Source organism: Meleagris gallopavo, chromosome 13 (genome assembly GCF_000146605.3).
Source record: "Meleagris gallopavo isolate NT-WF06-2002-E0010 breed Aviagen turkey brand Nicholas breeding stock chromosome 13, Turkey_5.1, whole genome shotgun sequence".
NCBI classification, from domain to species: Eukaryota; Metazoa; Chordata; class Aves; order Galliformes; family Phasianidae; genus Meleagris; species Meleagris gallopavo.
The window spans coordinates 2,239,034-2,252,234 of record NC_015023.2 but is presented as its reverse complement, the minus strand read 5'-3'; the positions used below and the strand labels follow the sequence as shown (position 1 = coordinate 2,252,234).

The window sequence follows — 13,201 nt, the reverse complement described above, 5'->3', positions numbered from 1 at the left end:
AAAAAAAAAAAAAACCTAACAACAGTGTGTATCAAAGAGGAAGGAAGAAGGCCTATTATGGTTTCCTCGTGCCACATATGAGTCTTCCAAGATTGCACTGTAAGTCTGAATGGTTTCTTTATCAATTTGGAAGTATTAATGTATGCGTAGTATTCATGTATATTTATGCACAAATGTCAGAGTCAGATCCTATTACAGTTTTCATAAGCAATGTCATTGTGAAATGACAAAATATCAGCAGTTTGTGGTGCAGGGCTTTCTATTCTGACAAATTTTGCTGTTTAATGAACATGATGTGTTTTCAGCCCCTATAATCTATTGTGTATTGTAAGAACATTTTGAGCAAGCGTTTGTTTAATTTGGAAATTGTTGTTCACACTACTTCCACATCTGTTGACCAGTCTGCTACTGTCCACATTTCCCTTTCGGAATTTGGCTAAAATTTGTCAATGATAAAATTGAAAGCTGTGACTCAAATATTTAAACTTTGAACTTAAAGCCAAAAACTTGACAAGTTTGCATGGCTTACACATCCTTTCTTTGTAAGAGAGATGAGAAAATGGATCCTGGTTGGCTGTGTTCACAAGAAGTTAAGCATCTGAGCTCCAGACCTGCAAGGACGTGCACATGCTTAACTCTAAGCACAGTGGTTGGTTTGTTTGAAGTTAGTAACATGCCTTGTGTAGTACATTAATTACATGCAAGAAGCTTTTGTTGGATCTCTGTGTATTTCTGTGTTCATGTCAGTTTTTTTGTGTTTCCTACTGCATGAATTCCGCTAATCTGTAACTGATTTTGACTTAGGAAGTGCCTTATTACTCTTTTCTTTACATGATAAAAAACAGTTTTCTTTTTGGGAAACAGGCATATTGCATGCTTTTGAAAAGTCTCACGTTATTTGACCACCAAAGACTTTGGGACTATCAGTGTATTTAGGGGCAGGCTTCGGAACTTTCCCAGTGTGTCTTCAATATTGCAGGCTGTACTTTGCTTTCAAAGAATTAACATAGTAAAAATATCTGACAGGGGGATCTTCGTCTTGGTGTTCCTTTTGTTAGAGTCTATTCTAGTGAGTGACTAGGAAAAAAGGGGTTTTGTTTTGTTTTGCCTGCAGTCAAACAGGAGCATGCTGGTTAAAGGGATTCTGTGGGGGAGTTGGACTGGAGAGGGCCTGAGGGAACTCGGAGAGACATCTACCACCAGCAGCTTGTCTGTGCTAGCTAATTATAGCTAGGGTACTGTTTACTTTAGTGGTATACTCCTTATTTATTAGTTACTTAGTTACTGCTTGCCTTCAAGTTACAGGCTTGCAGCCAGTTGCTGCAGGGGTGGAGCAATAGGAAGGGAAGGGCATCAAGCTGCACTGCAAATCAGAGCTCCCTGACCTTGGCATGTTTTTAAATTTTTTTTTCTTTTTCTTCTTTTTTTTCTCTTTTTAAATAAGACACAATGGGAGATATGGTCAAAAAGAAAAGTATGCAAGTTAAAAAATGGAAAGAAGGAATTTTTTTCTACAGTCTAGCAGGACTGTGATGATTTATAAAACTGTTGTTTTTTTTTTGCTTCTTCTTTTAACTCCCGCATTCAGACCCAAATCCCACTTTTTTGTATGTCTAAAGTTCCACTAGTTTAAATAAAATTGATTTTTATCCCTTTTTTAATAGGTACCACTTTGGGAATCCAAAGTTAGTTTCTTAGGGTACTCTTACAAACTAGTGAGGTAGTTTCACATCAGCACTCTTCCAAGCAAAAATGAATCTACACAGACATGTTTCTCATAATTAACTAAAACTAAATTAAACTATAATATAGGTTGTATGTGGAAATCATAGGTCATTTAAAAGTCCAAGCCCTTAAGAGTTAAACAAAGGCGAGCCACTTTAGGAAATTTTACCCTAATTCACCCCCATTTTTGTCATGAACTTTGAGCAGAGCCTATGTATTAGCTATGTGAAAGAGATAATGTGCTTTTGTTGTTCTGTTTGTTGTAGTGTTGGCATGATAATTATCTCAGCAAACAACAGCCCAAAGAACAGTAGTGTTGTGTGGAGGCAAATTAAGAGAATCGCGAGATCATCTGCATCTCTGAGAAAGCAGAAGTTATCACAAATAGTGATTTCCATGACTTAGAATGTGCAGATGGTGTTGACTGCATTTATCAGTAAAAAAATTATTTCTTTAGTCTTTCTGAGCATTACGGTCTCTTGTAAAGCTGGGATCATAACAAGAGCTGAATCTCTGTATGATGGACCAGATCCTGAACAGTATAGAGGAAGCTCTGTTAGAAGAATAAGCATACTGTAATATCCATGGAAAAAAAAAAAAGAAAAACAAAGCTTCTATCTCCAAAGAAGGTGGTTGGGAATAAAAAAAGGAGCACAACAGGTTAAACAGCCTTGGCCGAAGAAGTGAGTACCCCTAGGCAGACCAGCATCTCTAATCAGTGGTGGTGGTACTAGCTCTGAGGGGAGGGAAATTCAGGCTGGTGCTCTCATGTAACATTAAAAAGGACAAGCAGTCTGTCAGGAGAAACAGTCATTGGTGTGGGATTTCTTCTCTTGATCAAAAAGACAGCAGCCCTGCATCCTACTTTATCTATAAGGGAGGTGTCAGCAGAGGGCATTTTTTTCCCAGGCCGTATCACTGGCCTATGGTGCACTTTTCCCAAGCCATAAAAGAAGTCACCTGCATTTCTCTCTTTAGCAAGGTTTTGTTGATACCTGTCTTTCTTCTCTTTTCACTTGTTTTCAATTTTATGCAAGTAAAACCCCATCCCCTTCCCCCCCCCCCGTATTTTTTTTAAAGAAACATCTTTACAAAGCAAAAGGGGGAGCTAAATCTGATGGACCTGAAAAATGTACCTGATACTTATCTCCAAAGCCAGCATTTGTTCTGTCCTCTCTATTAGTAATTCTCTATAAGTAACAAAAAAAAATTATTTAAGAAATATTGTGAATCTGAATCTGCAATTAATTACTTTCTAATATTAATTCAGTTGACAAGCTTACTTGTAATGAGACATGTTTTGTGGGTTTTCTAGTTAAGGGCAAGAAGAATTTAAAAGGGTGATCTGATTCCACGCCTGATCATCATTTTCACATTTGAGGATTCGTCTGTGTCTAAATCACTTAACCAATAATACTTTATTTTAGCAAAAATTCTTCTGGTTCTGTAATATTTAGAAAGCTATTAATGAATCTCTAACTGAAGCATCAACTCTGTTTATATTGACTCTGGTCTCTGTGTATCAAATCTGCAGATCATGTATGTTCTGTATTTGAGTTTGCTGTATGATCAGTTTGCAGCAAGTAAGGAAAATTAGGAATGTTTAATGAACGTTTTAGTACTTTTTTTAGTTGACATTCTTGATGTGTGTTAGAAAGACTTGAACTTTCCAAGATGAGAGAAATATAAGTCTAGATCTGGATCTCATTACTCACAGTATTTATTCTAGCTGTAGTGACTAATAAGTTAGTTTGGCATATTGGGGTTCCCTTTCTAGAGTGTCATATATTAAAAAATGTGATGTAATTTGTAATCCAACTTGTTCTACCTATTTTTGAGCAGTGAGTCCTTGTTGGTGTGAAGTCAAACACAGTTTTTACACTAGCATTAGAGAGACACAAAGTTTTTTGGATTTCAGGATAATTTTAAAGTGTTATTTATTGTATTTATCCTAGTTTGATATTTATCCTAGTGATGATCTAAGTGAATGATCTTTAATTTCATTTTCTATCATTCTGTCATTACTGTTTAAGTACTATATACTGCTGTGGTAAATGCATTAGATTGTACTGAGTGAGTGGGAGATAGAAAAGCAGTATTTGTTCTTTTCAGTATGCTTTACAACTACAGATTCCACAACATTAGATTTTTGCTATTCTTATTTAGAATTCTTTAACAAGGCCATATAATTTTTAATCTAGTTGTGAGTTATTTCATTTAACTGTATATTGAGAGACATTGCTCTTGAATTTAAAGATGCAATCATTTAAACCTTAACAAAAATGATACACTTTTCAGGGTTTTCAGAGGTATTTTTGTATCTCCCACTTTCAGTTGGTGTAATTAATACCTTTTTTCTCAAGAATTTTGATTTGTACTGCAATTTCTGATAGTTTTCCCCTGGGCAAAAAAAAAAAAAAGGAAAAAAAATAAACAAAAGCAACTAATTGATAGCTTTTTCTATCCTCTCTTTTCTCTCCTTTTGAAGACAAAGCTACCTGACTTATGGCTGGTTAGAATGAGCATCACGTAAAACAGACAAATCAAGCTGTGTCAGATTAATCCTCCTTAAGCGGCTTACACTCCAGTTGCATAGAAAGACACCATAACATGGAGAACTTGTTCAGAATTGACACCAAACTAGAGATTGCATATCAAAGAAAATGCTTTACCTACCTATTCTGCAGTCTACTCTTTAGTGTGAATTGTTCTTCTAGATCTGATAATAGAACACTTCTGGCTGACTGTACCGTATCAACTTGACATTTGGAATACAGATATATGAGAAGCATGTCATGTTAACAGAACACTACAACAGTCATACTTTGTCTCAACTGATGGGGGAATTGCAGCGTACAGAGTAATTCATGTTGACAGTAAGAACTTGCAGATAGGCAGCCTAAAATGGTGAAATCATTATAGAAATTTATTTAACTGGTTGAATGACCATAGCAGATTGGTTGAGCCAGCCAAATCAAAGAGAATGTGAAGGAGATATCTTCTCTACTACAATTTTAAAGATTAATTTGTGTCTGGCTTATATATCCTTAGGAATACATATATTTTTATGAATATTTATATAAACATAAGAGTAAGTAGTTATTGATTAAACAATGTATTTTTCATATCTGTTGTTCAGAGAATTAGGTACATTTTCATGGTTAGTACTTGAGAAATAATCTTGAAGAGAAGGCGACTATATAATTGGAAATAAACCAATTTTATTTTTGTTTTATGTACTTGTAGAAGAATGTTTTATCAATTTGTTTAATAATAGAGTTTTACATTTTCATTTAATTCACAAAATATTTTCCAGTTGTTTGCTTTTCTGTGCTTTTAAGTCTCTTACTGGTGCTAAAAATCAGATTTTTTTCCTCAAAAATTGAATAAAGATGATATTTTAGAGGGAGAGTCAGTGCTGTGCCCATAACAGTAGAGACAAGTGGCAATGAAAGAGAAATCTTGGAGTACCTTCAGTTCCTGCTTTTAACTGAACCTTAACCAATCACCTACATTTATTTTCTTAGAACTTAATTCAACAGGTTTTAGTTATACCCTCTAGGATCTCCATAATACAATTCTGTAGGTACAGCAAATTCTTCAAATCGCCGTCAGCAGCAGAGCACACAGGCATGTTACAGACTTCAGGCACGAGAGACCTAAGTCTGTAGAGAGAAATATGCTTTGAGTATCATCTGTATAAAAAAAGAGATATCCCAAACTTTGCATTTGAAAATATTTCTCCAAAGTGTCTCTTTCAGTATAAATGCTGATGTGTGTTGGTATTAAATGAATCTATAGAGAAAGCTCTTTAGCCCAGTGCAATGGGAATTATTCCATTGTCAGTCTGGCTCTACTTCTGTCTGTGGCTTACTCCAGTTGACTTTATCTTAGTGTTCTTATCTCATTCATTGCTATTCATAACCCATACTTGTGTGAAGATGGGCCTTTATTCATATGAAATATTTGCCAATTTCCTTGTTCCTTTATATAAAGGAACAATAAATACTATTTGAACATATATACCTTTGATTTGTTTTCATTCTCAGTTTAATTATGCAGTGTGTATTTTAGACACATATGTCTGATTCTTGTCTTGTATTAATTTGTCTTTTCATGTTAACAAGTATGAGTACGAAGCAAGTACTGCTCTCCAGGTCTACTTGGGGCCATACGTGTGTTATAGTCATAGACCTTTAAAAGAAGGTGATAACCAGAAGATTCTCTCTTTCTGGATACTTTAAAGAAATGTTTTCCAAAGATATAAAAGATGAAATTTTGGCATTCCTCAGCTGGATGAGAAAAGAGGAGTCTGCCATTGACTCCACTCCTCCCTTTCCCGTTTATTCTTCCATTTCCTGCAATGCTTAGTTGGGGAAAAAAATTGACTGCATAGTAGAGCTAGGTTGTAGTAAAAAGCAAGCAGAGAATATGAGTACAGTTTTCAGTATCCTCTGCTAGCATGTATAATTTCCATCCCCTAGAACTGAAATGTTGCCAACCTCTTCCTTTAGTTACTTAACCAATTGCAGTTTAGCTGTTTTATGTGACGTATCTATCACATGGAGAAGTAATTACTAAGAATTCACAAAGCAAATGCAGCAATCTGGGATTGATATTCTGATGCACTGCTGCACAGGTACTGTTTAAGATTACTGTTTCTGATTGAAGTCTCTTTCACCTTTGTATGAAAGCAGCATAATTAATCAGACTGTAATGAATTCAGGTACTGCCAGTTTGTCACCTCAAGAAAAAAGTTACCAGCGCAGGCTGAAATCCAATTGAAAATGTGGTCATGATTAGTATTTAATATTTAAGGGTCTGTTTTAATATGTGTAGTGTGACGGTAGACACGTTTTGACAATGTTGGGAAATGTGTTGCATGGCTTCAAATGTACCTCAAAAAGTAAGTGCAAGATAATCCCAAAATCTCATGCAAATGAAAGTATTATTTTACAGATTAGAAAGCTACAGAGTCTGCAGCTCTAAATGTTTCCTGATTTGTCTATTTAGTTTTGCCTCTATTAGCAAAGGTCTCATCTTGTTTCGGTGTGAAAGTTGGATCAGGCATAATATATCCACTCAAAATCAAGAATCACTAAACGAAATGGTAGTTTAGCTTGTCTCTCAAGTTGTTACTCTTAGTAATCTCTTATAAGTGTATTTGAATAGAAGTAGTGGTTTTGATGCTGTACACTTTCCAAGTTAAGGGAGGTTGATATCACTACTCTTGGTGTTGTTTTCAAATGTAAATACTGTTGTTAGCGATCTGTAGTTCAGTAGGAAAATTCAGTGGGTGCTATTGTGTTGTGGAAAAAATATATCAGGATTTAGGCATTTATTTGCTTAGGTGATTTTTTTAAATGCTTTCTATTTAAATTATTGAGAGAGATGATATTTTAGCAGTGCTTGATTTCCAAGGCTTCAGAAAGACAATCGTAGTGCAAACAACTACTAGTGGTGATCTTTGTGTGAGTCCTCTCATGGATCTCACCACAGTGAAGGTCAGACTATAGAATTGTTCATACTTCAGACAAAATCAACTGGATTATTTTAAATAATATAAATAGGTGGTATGGATTAAGCCGGCTGATATCGCCTGGAGTGAGTTGGAGAGCGCTCATATGAACTACTCTGCTGGCAGATCTTCAGGATAATAACTTCAGCAGGGGGCAGTGAGGAGCAGCTGGGGGGCATAAAGTCTTTGATCAGCACAGCTGGATCCAAATCTAACATCTGTCTATAGTCTTAGACTCAACACTTTTGTTAATACTTTGAGCTGTATTTGCATTTGTTAGATTATTTTGGTGACAGTACTTTTCTGTCTCTAGTGTTCCATTTCTTTCCACAATCCCCCCTCACAGCAAAATCAGTATTGGCAATTCAGAAGAAATAGAACAATTATCTTCTTCATGTAACCCTTTAACAATTATTAACTTTCCTATACTTTTCTAGCAATGGCTATATGTGCAAGTCTCAGTAAGGAGCAGCTGGGAAATTAAAATACAGGAATTACAGAAAGAAGCTGTTCTGTTTTGCTGCAGTTGCCATCAAAGAATGCATATATGTCTTCTGTTTCTCAGATCTAATGAGAAAGAGCCCATGTGCCCATATACACAAGATATTTCAGGTTCCTACAGTCATGAAGCTCCTCTGTGCCTGTGAGGAAGTGAATGGCTGATGGGATGACAGGAGGCTTGAATTTACAGTCCAGTGCACGCTTGACCATAACTGAGTTGATTACAAACATTCCTGTAATAACTCAACAATAATTTAAAGAACACAGGGTGGAGAAGCTAGTCTCAAAAAAGCAGTATTGCAAAGTAATAGTCTCTATCTCTTCAGCTTCCTGCATACACTTACTCCTGTCCTTTTCTTCTATATTCTGTATTTGCTTCAGAGAAACAAACCTTGTAAGCATTTGCTTATATTTGGCATGGAATAATAAAGCAGACAAGTGTCACATGAATGATTGTGACACTTGTACAAATGTCCGTGAGCTCATACAGGACGAGCAAATTATGTTTTGACCCATTAACTATAGTTGTCTTAGAAAAAAATAGCCGATTTACTAAACACTTTAATTCAAACAAACACTTAGGACTTAAAAATTTGTCAGAATCATACCTTTAGTCTTCATATTAAGAGCATGCTGAGATGCATCCTTCCATCCTCAGTTTACTAAAAAATACAGCTTTGAGAGGACGAGGAGGAGGAAAATCAAATAGAGTGTTTTGATTCCTTTTAATATAGATATAGACTATCATTTTTACATTCAATATTTTCCATTTCCTACTGCTTATCCATTAAACTGGAAAGGCAATGAAGGCTTTGGGTACCTTATCCTTTGGCACTGTCAGTTTTTGAAATTTCCTTTTAACTTCTTATAGTGTTATTTTAAGATTCTAGGGTTGCGGTGAGAAGTTTTCCACAACATAGTACACATAACTGCCTCTATATTAAATGAGTGAGTGGAGTAACCTGTTTGTGGAACTTGGACGTGATTCTCCAAATAATTTATTTTCTTATTTTATATTACTGTTGTTGATAAATAATTTGAAAGAGAGATTTTGTTAAAGAAACTGAACTGTATAAATTCCCCTATCTCAAACATTCAAAGTTATCACTGCTTCCTTTTTTAGTACAGATGTTTTTGTAGTTGCATTGCTGTGCTGAAGCCTGATGCCCTTTGAACTTTTCTTGCCAGCTCCCAGTAGTCTTCATTTAGAAAGATCATTCAGTACCTGTGTGATGCAGTAATGCAAAATGGCCTTCCTTTGCCTTTGTTTTCTGTCTTGTTCCTTACCTGTTAATTATCTTTGCTTTCTTATCTTTCCTCAAATATGGAAAAAAAAAAAATCAAGGATAATGTATTTTTTTTTCATGTGAGACTACATTTCCATGAATTCAGACTTCATTTTTGAAAGATTTTTCTGAGAATTGTATAAATGTTAATGAATTCTGTTACTTGGTTTTGAGTATGCAGTTGATAATATGATAATACAATCTCAAGAATTTAGGCCAGAGAATAAAAGTTTCAAGTATTCATGCACTCTTAGTTTCAGTACTTTAATGGGTCCTCGAAGTGTAGCCTTTTATTAATGAGAATAATTTGGAACAAGATTAGCTGTCCTAGTAAGTAGTAAACAGTCTTGAACGTACATTTGTGTAGTCTGGTTTAATATAAAAAAGGAAATTAGGTTGGATCTGCCTAGGTATGAGACAAAAAAGCTCAGCTAAGTTAGAAGGCATAATAGGACTAAAAAAGTGAGGCACAGTTCTAGAATAATATGAGAGTGAAGACTTGGCAGATTAGGTTTGCCTTAAGTCTATGATAGTTAAAATAACCCCATTTAAAATTTTGAATTTTGTAATTTACATATTCCTTTATTATTATTCAGATTAATACTAAAAGGGCAGAAGTCATCCAAGGAACTTACACATTAATTTTCTTCCCCTTCACTACTCTGAGGATTTATTTCAAAATATTTTTCTAGTACCTTGAATTTTGTTGTTATTTTTTTGTTTTAACAAGAAGTAAGTTTTCATTCTGGCTGTCTATTAATGCTACTGAGAAATAAAGATGCTTTTACAGAATGCTTTCAAGCACAAAAGGAGATGGTTTTCAAGAGATTATTTTACATATTTACATATTTTACCTTAAGCATTTTGTAGTCACTGCCTACTGGTGAATGTATCAGATTTTTACGCACACTTTCAAAATGAACCAGTTTTGCTTCTAAGCCATTGCAAAGGGAGGAAATGAATTCTAACTTTTTTCACTTCATTTTCACATCCTCACATTTCCTTATTTCACATGGTTTAAAACAAAATGCCTCCAGCATTATTTTTCCTTTCTCAAGAGCAAAGTGAATGTGACTTTTCTAAGGGGGTCACAGGATGCCTCTGAGGCCTGTGGGTGTTACTGGACTGCTGCCTGCTTTCAGCTTAACTGAAGGGCTTGTCATAGTTTTCATCTCCTAAGAAATTAGCCCTAGGTGCTGGCCAGAAGCAGGAGAAGGCAGCATTATGAGTCCCACGCTGGTTATTTCCCACTGACATCAAATCCTGAGGTTTTCAAATTAATCCCACACAAAGACAACCCTTCATTTTGGTGCCAGTTTGAAATTAGACTGCAGTAATGACCTTTTAAAGATGTCTAGTTGTTAAGATAACCCCCTGTTGAAACTTGAAGGTAGCTGTTGCACCCTGTGTTGATAAGACGTTACTGACGCTTTAGCAGATTTTGTAAAGGTGACTGGAAGTCATGGCCAGTGACTTGACCTATGCTGCTGAAAGGAATGAAACCGATAGCCAGCCAAGCCTGCCTCGCCTTGCATCTCACTGCATTCTGGTTCCAGAAACAAACAAAGGGTCTTTATAAACTTCCAGCAGGCAGATTAGTTACAAACTAGTAATAGACTTTCACAAAAGGGGACTGACTTTACCATCAGAAAAAGTTAATGCTCAGCTCAGAGTGTGAATTAAAAGCGTACCTTCTAGTGCTTTTACACTGACTGGCAACTGGAAAAATGGAGTACTAACAATAACTGTTAATACAAACAAGTAAAAGAGTAATTTACTGTATTTTATCCTAAAGTATTCCATGTGAAGTGAAAACTGGCCAAATAGAAAAAGGGAATCGCAGCATACATCTGTGCAATTTGCAGGAGATTTTTGTCTGTTGTAATGAGCAGAAATCTGGTTTTGTCCAAAATTAAAATAACCCACCTAATTGTTCCTGCTTTTTCACCCTAGGGTTTTGCATCATAAACCCATATGAATTTACCCTGCGCAAAATTCTCTTTCATTACCAGTAATAAATAGGTATGAAGCTGGAGATGATAACTCTTTGTAGTCAAAATAGGTGTATGTAAACAAAAATGAGGCACTGAGTATCTATGAAAAATTATTTTGATAACTATCAAGTCTTAGCAATTGCTTTTTGTGCATCTCAAGAAAAATATATTTCTGTAAAAATCTGTCATTGTTACTTGTGATATTTACTATGCTTAATTTTTCTGTGTTTTTAAATTTTCTACTGCTTCAAGGCAGTTACAACCATGCAGAATATAACTGATTGCTGAGGCAAATTTGATTATAAATGTAACTATCCATAATATATGAAAATTTCTGCTGTTTAACCAGCATCAATGACAGATTTTCCTTTTAAAACTATAGTAAGTTCTGTAGACTAAGTACTTCTCAGCTGTTTGAATACCTTACCTTTGACTGTTTTCAGTTATTTTATTTCTATTCACCAAAAATAGAAAATATGCATTAAACATTTTATTATTTGATGGTGTACTACACCATCTGCTGCCATAATACACTCAACTATTACTTGTTTTGAGAAATGTGCTGTGAAATTGTAGTTTGCATCTATAGATTTTGAAAACGTGCAATGTACAGACATTTAAGCATTCCTTTCTTTTTAACCCTTAGCAGTTTTAGAGACTTCAGAAGCTTCTTTTCAGCATTTCAGAAATTAAAGGATTATCGAAAGGCAGACATCAGAAAAATGCTGTTGTTACCTGTATTTCTCTTTTGGATATCAAAATAGTGGGGATTATTTGCCTTATCATTTTAAAGGGGTTGTAGAAAATCGGATCTTTCGTTTTGTGATCATTTCTCTTCTTCTTTAATATATTTCACCTAGTTTAGAAGTATGGATCAGAAACTCACAAGGAAAACTGATGCCCTCTCCTGCAGCTAAATTAACAGGAATCACGTGGAAAACAATCTGAGCCTTGTATGAAAAGGGGAGCCATTAAAATTAGCCCTAAGCTATGGACTGCACCCAATATCACTAGAACTGCACTCACTGCAGATGTGGAGGCTGGCTCTCAGGCAAACTGAGCTGTGTTGTGTAGCTACAATTAAAATCAACTCCTCTGCCAAAAAATAAAAGGGAGGAGGGTAGAAGGAGAACATCAAAGACAGATTGAAATGTGTAGTTAGTAATAAGAGTGGTCTCCTCTTGAACCAAGCCCTGCAGCGATTCATGGCCCCCTTGTTAATGAGAAATTTTGACCTCTGGTTTGTAAGTTAAACTTGTAATCCCAGCTAATGAAGTAAATCAATCCCAACTTCAGTCTGTTGTTCCCATTTTTCTTTGCACAGTGTGTCTGGGAGTTGGTATCCAGGTCTACAAATACGATTTGGGAGAAAAAAAATTATTCAACAGCTTTGTAACTTCTGCTTTGCCGATTCCCTTAAATATGTCTGAAGCAGACAGATTATTTTAACTTGTCTGTGCGCTTGTAAAATGTCCTATTAGCGTGGATGTTTTAGGCACTTGAAAATAATAGGCCTTAGTTACCGTTTTAAAAAGAAAGATGGATTTACAACTATCCCCTAATACTCATTTCATGAACAGATTTACACTTTGGATAAGATCTGTTTGAAATTATTTAGGAACTATATTTTAATTCTTGCTGTATATTTCTGGGGATACTGACGATAGTTCTGTGTCAGAAAAAAGGTTTCCCACTGCTTTGAGAGAAAACAGATTTGCTAGCAGTAAAAATGAATGCAAAGCTAAGATGCTAATTTTCATAATGGTGGATCATCCTTTGAATTACATACTGCCACGTCTTGTAAGCCACAGAGTGACAAAAACCCTAGCCATTTATCCAGCCCAAAAGCCCTGGTAAAGCGTCTGAGTTGATGTCATGTCATACCACATTACTAAAAAATCTGTAAGAGATCAGCAGATGGTAAAAAAAAAAAAAGAGGTAGAAGCCTTCATGAACAAAAATAAGGAGATGCCGGATTTCTAATGTGATTACCCTTAAAAATAAAACATCATCAGCCAGAGGAAGAAAAATGACTTGTAGCTGCTTCCCTTTCCTTTGATCAGTAATTGGTATTCTTTGTACGCCCCTTATAAATGAATTAGGATTCTTTTTTAGTCTAATCTATTTTCTCTTATGAAGTGTAGTTTTTAAGTTTAGTTATAGCTTCATTTGTGTAC

The 13,201-nt window shown here is 35.3% G+C and overlaps 1 protein-coding gene across 1 annotated transcript in view; it reads right to left on the bottom strand.

Annotated features, from left to right (window-relative positions):
- Positions 1–13,201, bottom strand: part of KCTD15 (potassium channel tetramerization domain containing 15) — a 79,188-nt gene that overhangs the window by 35,282 nt on the left and 30,705 nt on the right. The gene's annotated exons all lie outside the window — the stretch shown is intronic.